The sequence below is a fragment of the Crinia signifera genome, chromosome 6, assembly GCF_055691185.1.
Source record: "Crinia signifera chromosome 6, ASM5569118v1, whole genome shotgun sequence".
Classification (NCBI taxonomy): domain Eukaryota; kingdom Metazoa; phylum Chordata; class Amphibia; order Anura; family Myobatrachidae; genus Crinia; species Crinia signifera.
This window is the reverse complement of record NC_139222.1, coordinates 167,285,453-167,295,023: the sequence shown is the minus strand read 5'-3', so window position 1 is coordinate 167,295,023 and position 9,571 is coordinate 167,285,453. Positions and strand designations below refer to the sequence as shown.

General features: G+C 45.1%; 1 protein-coding gene across 7 annotated transcripts in view; it reads right to left on the bottom strand.

Moving 5' to 3' along the window:
* The window catches only part of RECQL5 (RecQ like helicase 5), a 108,300-nt gene that overhangs the window by 57,575 nt on the left and 41,154 nt on the right, over positions 1–9,571 (bottom strand). The gene's annotated exons all lie outside the window — the stretch shown is intronic.

The following is a 9,571-nucleotide window of genomic DNA, read 5'->3' as shown; positions in this document are numbered from 1 at the left end:
GAGCGATCTTGGCCCAATATTTCATTTCTGTAAGAATTGGCTGGGACACGTAGTGTGTATGCTCAATCTACGCACTCCTGTGGTTGCATGCGATATCATCTGGTCGGGCTAGCTGCAGACAATACTGCAAGCTGAGCTATGTAATTTATTAAAGGATGGAACAAGGGATCGTTCATTACATCATTCTGTTGTTTACCATGGAAACTATATGTCAACCCAACAGCTGCCATATTGTCCGGGTACACATCACTTTAGCTTTAGACATGAAAACAAACAGTACGTGAACAATTGAACGCAGCCAGTGAAAGTACATGTATCTGTAGTTACATAAGGTAGAACAAATGTACTCCGAGGACAAGCAGGCACAGAAAACTTATGACCTTACTACACTGGTCAAAGTTATAAGGTGGGACAATTACTGACCCAGCATAACCATCTGTTATGGTTAATAAGCATTAGTTATAGGAGCAAATAAGCCTTTCAAACAGAAATGACTGTCATTGTGCACTGCTCTGTAAAATGGAATACAAGAATAAATAGATATGTACACCATTCTATAATTGCTGATGTCACATTGGTTTATGAGACTCCAATTTATTTTCCTAAATATGACAACTATAAAATATAGTAAAAACACAGGAATATTTGAAACATATGTGGAGGTATAATAGTTATAGCGGAAAAATGCCTTCCAGCAAAAAAAGCAAGCAAAGCTATTCGTAACATTTAATAACGAGAAGAGAGGGTCTATATTATCCCAGAGTTTTACAATTTCAGGGTACAAAAAAAAATATTCTATCTCTGCACAATTTGTCCAACACGAAAGGAGAGTGGTACAAAATATCTTCTGCAAACGGGTCAGCACTAAATACCATCTACAGGAAAATAATGTAGAGGTTTTCTTTAAATGAGTTGATAGAGAAAAGTACAAACAATGCCATATTTAGAAGTCTGGGTGCCCCTGGTTAGTAAATGCCCAGTTCATATTATATGCTATATTGTGCATATCCCCAAATCACATTACATGGAACCATTTGTCCCCATTACAAATGATATGCCACACTGTCCCCTATATTATTTTTTGCTATCTTGCTGATCTTAGCCTCTATGAATGCTGCAGCAGTTTAAGCCCTGATGACGGTCTCATTACATAGTACATAATAACATAGTAGGTAGGTTGAATAAAGATGTTCGTCCATCAAGTTCAACCTGTTTTAACTAGACTCCTTGGAGTAAATCCTCCCCCACGATTATACATTTGATTTGTTATTGTTTCGAATTATAATACTATACCTATTAATTATGGTTGTACCATCCACAACTAATCTGTCTCTGACAGTCCGGTCTTATTATTTATATTAGACCAGTGGATTTCTAAATGACTAATTGTGTGCACTCACCTTGATAAAGCTGCCAGTTTTGGGCAGTGAAATGTGTTGGAGAAGGCACTCAGGGTCATTCCAAAAGGATCTTCATGCTATTTAAACTCCACCTGCCTACTCACTGGACACTGCTTATCAACCATTATGGAGTCGTCCCTTCAATTTCACTCACCCTGATGTCCAAGCTGTGCTTCTAGTGAGGACTTTGCCTTTTGGATCGATTGGAAGCCACTCCAGATTCCTACCTCCAGTGGCGTACAGTGTGATATAACAACTTTTGGCAGCTTGGTTCCTACCCAGTGGGAACTTGATTAATATAATCCAGGGCAGGATTACATTGATGGATTTTTACAGAACGTGGTGGTCCTGAGCATTTTTATATTTGTGCATGTTTTGCACTATGGCCCTTATTCTGATCGGTGCGGATATTCCCGCATTCTTACGGAGCGGTCCGCACGCCACGGTGTTTTGCCGCGTGCGGCCATCGTCCGTAGAAACGCCCACGTGTCCTCCGCATTCGGACGGACTGACTCTTTAAGAACAGGGCGTGTTTACGGACGACATACAAACCATGCGTGTGCGGGAGAAACACTCCGATTCTGCACGGTATTACAGAGTATTACAGAGTATGCTCGGAAATACCGCATCCGAACGGGAGCCAAGCGGTGCTACCGCCCGTAAGCGGAGTATTTACGCCAAACAACCCACTATGAAGTATCTTCTGCAATACATCACATGACCCACTTATTCAATTACCTATCCTCATAAAAAACAGCTTATTTGGAATTGGAATCAATGTGTGTGGTTTCATGAGTACATGTCTAATACACATGTGTATTGATAGTATTAAGATTCAGTCATGTCCATTGTTAGCAGTTTTTAAGTGTGGGACAAGTACAGCATATGTGGGGGATTACTAAGGTTTCCTTGAAGCAGCAATGGTTTCAATTAAAGCACTGACAAGCGGCCTATTAGTGAGTAATGAGTAAAGGAGTAGATTCTATTGGGTTCAGGTGTTAATGGTTGTAGTCATTAGGCGTACGTTCGCCTACCGCATGAACGAGTGGTGTCCGCAAAGCAATAGTACACTTGTGGACACCGCACATTTCTGGCCTTTTTGATCGCGTGCATTCGGAGTGGTTTCCGAATGTACGCCCCCCAACATAAGTGTACTCCCCCGTGTCCGCCCATGTTTCCGCCCCGTTTTGCCCACTTTGAAACTACGCCCATGTGTCATTCCGCATGACGCCCATAATACGCCCCTATTTCCCGACTGATAGCGGTGAACAGTTTTGGACGGGATTTGGCCGAACTGGTACCGAGTCAAGGCGTGGCACATGCGCGTAGCGTTCTCCACGCATGCGCAGACGCCGTAAAGACGCGATCCGTAAGTACGCGGTAAAGTCCGCGTCAATCAGAATAAGGGCCTATATTATGTTATATTTTCTGATTCACTTGTCCCTTGCTCACACTTTTTGTACTTAGAGGGGAGAGTTAGGCTGTGGGAAGGTAGGAATGGGGTAGGGTGAAGGTAATTATACTTACCAGACCCCTGTCAAGATTCCCTTTATCAAGATGCTGGCATCCTTTCAGCTGCTCAATCATATGTTCTCCACACAAAGATAGCAATATAAGGGGCCAAATGAACTATGCTAAATTATATCCTGTGCTAAATATTTAAATGTTAGGAAATATATGGTTCCAAGTTTCATATACAAAGCTATGAATAAGTTTACCATGCAGAACAAGATATGCAGCTTTGTATAATACGTAGAGACATGTTTATTGATCTCTGCTCTCCTGTATTCTTTCTGCACCTGCTGCGCCAGTCTGGGAACCAGTGTTTGAGCTGTAGGATAAAGCTAGGAAAAGCCAGGTGCACTCTTGTTAGTGTTTTCACCTAATACTATGAGAGCTAAGAATGCATAATAACTATGTGCATTTGGTGCAGTGGACAACCACACCTTACCATACAAAATCCAAACACTGATAACTATCTGATGCTCTATTGGTGATATGCCAAAATCAGTGTTGGGTAGTTATGTAAAAGTGCTGGCTATTTATTCATCAAAAACAGATTTTGGGAATGTCCATGATGAGAGGAATCCCATGCAATCGCATGGACTGTCCTCTAAAAATGCTGTGCTTACACAAGCAAATTTATTTAAAAACACATTTTCTCCCTGTACCTTTACTTGCCAGGTTGGTTGACCCAGGTTATAAGCTTTAATTCTTTGAAACCACACATTGACGCGGGTCGACACATCACCAGATCAGCAATTACCTGGGTACGAGGTGCGGTGTGAAAAGGTGCATTAGCAGGGCTGTAAGTATGGTGGCATGGGGTGGTACGGTGTACCGGTAAAACATATTGTGCCGGTACCCCGAACCACCATAAAAAATGCCCTGCAAAGTGTTTAATGCGCATGCGCGCATATCTAAGTGGTGGGGGGGCGTGGACTCCGCCGCCCCGCCATAGCTGATTCCTCGCCGCCACTGGAGCCGAGGAGAAGGGAGCCGAGTCGAGGGGAGGGCATCGCGCATCTCTCCTTCCCCTCCCTGTGTCACTGTGACTGGGCTCTCAGCCAATCATAGCTCACGGGCCGGCAGCCACTCAGGAGCCAGCCCGCGAGGTATGATTGGCTGGCGGCCCGGACACAGTGAAGCCGGGAAGGAGAGACACGTGATGCGCTCCCCTGTCCCCGGAAGAAGCAGCAGCGGCGGGGGAGGAGAGGAGACCCGGACATCAGAAGGGTGAGTTACTTGTGCTGCTGCTGGCTTCGGGCACTGTGGGCATATGTGGGGACATGTGTGGCATTATGGGGCATATCGGGCACTGGCGGCATAGCTAGCACTGTGGGGGCATATGTGTGGCATTATGGGGCATATCTGGCACTGGGGGCATAACTAGCACTGTGGGGGGCATATGTGTGTCATTATGGGGCATATCTGGCACTGAGGGCATAACTAGCACTGTGGGAGCATATGTGTGTCATTATGGGGCATATCTGGCACTGGGGGCATAACTAGCACTGTGGGGGGCATATGTGTGGCATTGTGGGGGCATATCTGGCACTGAGGGCATAACTAGCACTGTGGGGGGCATTTCTGGCACTGTGGGGCATATATGTGTGGCACTGGGGGCATACCTAGCACTGTGGGGGGCATTTCTGGCACTGGGGGCATAACTAGCAATGTGGAGGGCATATGTGTGGCATTGTGGGGGCATATCTGCCACTGGGGGCATAACTAGCACTGTGGGGGCATATCTGGCACGGGGGGCATAACTAGCACTGTGGGGGCATATGTGTGGCACTGTGGGGGCATATGTGTGGCACTGTGGGGGAATATCTGGCACTGTGGGGCATATATGTGTGGCACTGGGGGCATACCTAGCACTGTGGGGGGCAAGTTTTGTCATGTAGCCACTCCCCCTTGTGTCATATGACCATGCCCCTGACCACGCAGCACAGTACCACTAAGACTTTTTTTCTACTTGCACCACTGTGTACTAGTGTCTCAAAAACATTTCTTCACCAGGCCTCTACTGCTACAGTAACTACTGGGGGCGGGGGGAAAGTTGTCAAATCTTGATTTTTTTCAATGCCACAGCAGTAATGTGGACTATAATCTCATAGCACCACTGTCAGAGCAGAAATCAGGGTGATTCCAAAGCCAGGGAAAGGTCCACACAGTCGTGGAAGCAATGTAATTTCAAAAGCTGAATTTAACGTTTTGATTTATACTAACCAGGTAGGTTTGATTCCTGGCCGGCAAGGGCTTGATCATATCAAAACATTTGATAAATATTGCATACTCAAGATCTCTTTCATCACTGACATTTGATGCATTCTCTTAGAACTTCAATAGAAAATCTCTCAGATTTAAATACCATTTTACAATGCAACTTAATTTATAACTCTCAGCATCAGGTGAAAACTGTACCTGCACCATGGTCTGTGATTTTAGATTTATTGTGTACTTGTTTTGTCAATGTGTTAGTAATTGCAATTTATGTACAATAAAGATACTTTAAAAAAAAATTCTCTCTCAGACACTTCAGCTTGAATGGCAATTTCATCACAATGTATCAAAATCCTATCAGTTTAGGTAAGGGTTTCAGGGGTGCCAAGAGGGGAGGGTACCAATTGCCCAGGTCTGATGGGGGTGGTCCAGTTGGGGCCCTGGTCCTCCCCCTGCAGAAGTTCTTCTCCTCAACCCAGCACACGCTGCTGTGTGCTGGGCTGCAGTGTGGGCAGGGAGGAGACTAAAGTACTATTGTTTCTGTATTTTATTTTAGCGGTGTGTGGTCATGCCTCCCATGATTAGGCCATGCCCCCAGGGAAATACCTGGGCCCGGCCAGGCTCTCTACTGCCCGAATGGTATTACTTCTTCACTATTTAAAAATTCACAATACCACAAGAATTTAGTTGGCTTCACGTAGCCATCATACATTATGATGAAACAGAAATTCTTAACTTCCGTATTCTTCTGTTTTTTTACAGAGAATGCAAATGTAATTGGATAATGATATGTGCATTTGTATTCAGCAAACTACACAGAAGTCTTCCATCTGTTGCAGTATGCCTCTATAGTTTGGAATGCTAGATCTTGGACTGGGCAAGCTAATGTAGATGAGATGAATATGCTGCCAACTCGATCATGTTTTTAAGTGCTTCCAATAAACTTAACATTGAAAGTTACTCCAATGTCAAGTAACACAGTTCTCATGGACAGATGCACAGGCCCACATGGTCACATGGATCCTTGCCAAATTTGTAAAGGATGGAGATCCCGAATGTAAAATATTATTTCCCAGCAGCACAACTTGCTCATTAAGTTCTATTTCAGTCAATTTTATCCCCTGAGGTATGGTTAAATATGGGTAAATATTGAGTCTACACCTCCCTGTGTATAATAGGGGATGGATTACATTGCGAACTCTCATCTGAAGTCCACAAGTACATGACAGGCATAGTCATCTTGCAGGAGATGCTCTTTAGAAAAACTATTATTCATGGCTCATCAATAGTCTTATAAATTACACCATATGTGGCCACTAGGGATGCCAATCAGGATCGGGATCGGCGGGATCCCGGGATTTAGGGCATTTTTGGCCGGGATTGGAAACTCCAATCCGGGGATTACGGGATTCAAATGCGCATGTGTGCAGCGCTGAGCGGGCCGTGGAGGAGGCGGTTAACTTGAAGTCTGGGCAGACGCGGCGGTGTTTTAATACTGTGTGGTTGCGCAGCGTGACCTCTAACATCACGCTGCGCTGCCTGGCAATGAGGTTGTGTGGCTGCGCAGTGTGATGTGAGAGATCACATCACGCTGCACAGCCACACACTGATTGGCCGGACATCGAGTTACCCGCCTCCTCCCCGGCCCGCCGAGTAACAGTTACCTCTCGCCTCCTCCACCACATTTGGCCGGACACCTAGTTACACGCCTCCTCCCCAGCCCACCGAATAACAGTTATCTCACCTCCTCCACCACATCTGGCCAGACAGTGACACCTAGTTACACGCCTCCTCCCCGGCCCGCCGAGTGACAGTCACCTCGCCTCCTCCACCACATCCACTAACATCACGCTGCGCTGCCTGGCAACAAGGTTGTGTGGCTGCGCAGTGTGATGTGAGAGATCACATCACGCTGCGCAGCCACACACTGATTGGCCGGACACCTAGTTACACGCCTCCTCCCTGGCCCACCGAGTGACAGTCACCTCGCCTCCTCCACCACATTTCCTCTATGCTTAAAGGTAATTTATAAATTATTGGGCATTTCAGGAGGCCAATCCCGGGTTCCTGGGATTGACAGTTTTTCAATCCCGAATCCCGGGGATTGAAAAAATGGCCTGGGATTTGCCTTCCTAGAGGCCACGTTTCCAGAACACCGCAGAATTTAGTAGAATTCCCACAAAAACTGCATAATCATAGACCCACCCCCTTAATAGCATGAATAGCAGGACTCCACCCACCTGGATCTCCTTTTTACAGGATCCCAGGGAGTACAACCAGTAAAAGTAGGTATTGTGCGTTATGCACAATATCTACATGCCAAACAGAACAAAAACAGCTTTTAAGCAAGACATACATTTAAATATGCACTTGAGAAACTGAACGAATACAGATTAATGTTAGCAGGATACAGGATAGTCTACACTGAATCAACCAATTCAGATAAGATTTAACTGTGTGCAATTGTCTCTCCCAAAAGGAAAGATTTTAAGAGTATGTAAATTAAACACACTTTCCATTGTTGTATTTCTTCAGTAAACTGCATTTCTATACAAACATAGGGATAATTTCCTCTACTGGCCTATTCTTACACTGGAAGACTCCTATTGTGTTCAGGAGAATATGTTTCACACAATGGTGTAGTGTCTATGCCCACCTACGCTGAAGGGACCTTTCCCATCATGCACTGGGTCTACATCATCTTCTACTGGGAATAGTAACCCATGCCGAGCGTAGCGAGCCACCTTGCCGGACACGTGTGAGCGTACAAACCTAGATTGGAAAAATAAAAACGCTGTAGGGTCATCAAAGGACTTCTGTCCTCACATGACGTTACATCCATGTCCTCACCACGAAGGGAATCTAGACTCTAACCTGTCACAATTCCCTTACTTGGTAAAAGGCCTGGGAAAATGCGCAGTGTGTATGCACTGAGCGTTTTTCAGCATTTTTGGGCATAATCGCCATGGATGGACCTTAACAAATACCTTTCAATGAAGTGTGCAGGCACGCAGCGTATGCCCTAGTACAGTGGTTCCCAAACTGTGTGCCGTGGCTCCCTGGGGTGCCTCAGGACACTTGCAGGGGTGCCCTGGGTTGGTGGTCCAGGATCAATTCAAATTATTAATGGCTAATTATTTATGAGCAAAACCAGTGCTGGTGGCTGCCAATTATAAAATGTGTATAAACAGAAGCAAATCCTGTCTTTACCAAATAACTGACCCTAAGAATCACATATAAACCCAATCTAATAAATACAAATTTGGCCTAGGGGTGCCGTGAAAATGTTTTTGATACTCTAGGGTGCCATGAATCAAAAAAGATTGGGAACCCCTGCCCTAGTATTAGCAAGGCATTAGCAGAATGCCTTGCAGCTCACAGGCTATACTTTGTTTAGTAAGTTATGAAACCTAGCTAGTCATGGGTGTAGTTTCCAAAATAGGTCAAAACCACAATAGAGCTAGATTCAATAGTATCACTAAGACCTAAAGTATAAAGCAACCAAACCAGACACTCTGCTTTGCATGAGAGCATAAAGGGAGTCTCCTCTCATTTCATTACCGTATGATCCCTTTGTGGGTGTAAAAACAGAAAGGGACATTAAAGCTGACGATAAATAGTGCACAGATTCCTTTGTCAGGCAGGTCTGCACTTGTTTAAGGCTTTCCATGTGCAATAACAATCAGTAATTGTATCTACAACAATTGCTATATGTCAAGCTACATAGAGTGAATCATCCAGCCCCTGAAGTCAGAACTTTATCTTCAATTTTTCCCTTTGTTGTCAGTTAAACGTCTACTAACTATTGTGCCATCAATAATGCATTTTCCTCACACATGAGATGTGAAAAGACTTAAGTTACTGTAGGTACAGCTACTATACAAAGGCACCAGCGAGAAATCTTTGGCTACAAGCAGAAGCGCCATCAGTGGGGATAAATGCAGAGAGATGGTCTGTACTCAGCAATAAACCTCACTTTGTTATTGATACAGGAAAACATGGCCAAAGCGAAGAGGACAGCTGAAGCTTACGCTGAGGGGCTTAACTAGAACTTTGTGGGCACCATAGAAAAATGTTCAAAGGGCCCCCATTCTACAGAGAGGGAATGATACACACATATTGAGGTAGAATGGAGGCACAGGGTGACCCTGCATTTCAACCAAGGCAGCGACCAGGGTTTAACACGGGTTCAGCCCGGCTCACTGTGCAGTGTAAATGGGTAACCCGGGTCGATGCAACCCTGAACCCATTCACTGCAATGCAATAGCGGGCACTGGGAGATGCTCTCACCTCCCAGCGCCAGCCTCTGGTGATCGTCACCTGCCCAGCAATATGCCGAATGGGGATGGCGGTGTAAAAGGTGTCACAAGCCGGGTTGGAGCCAAGTACAAAATTCCAGGTTTCTTACAAGACTTTAGCAATACTTTTTTTCAAATACCATATAA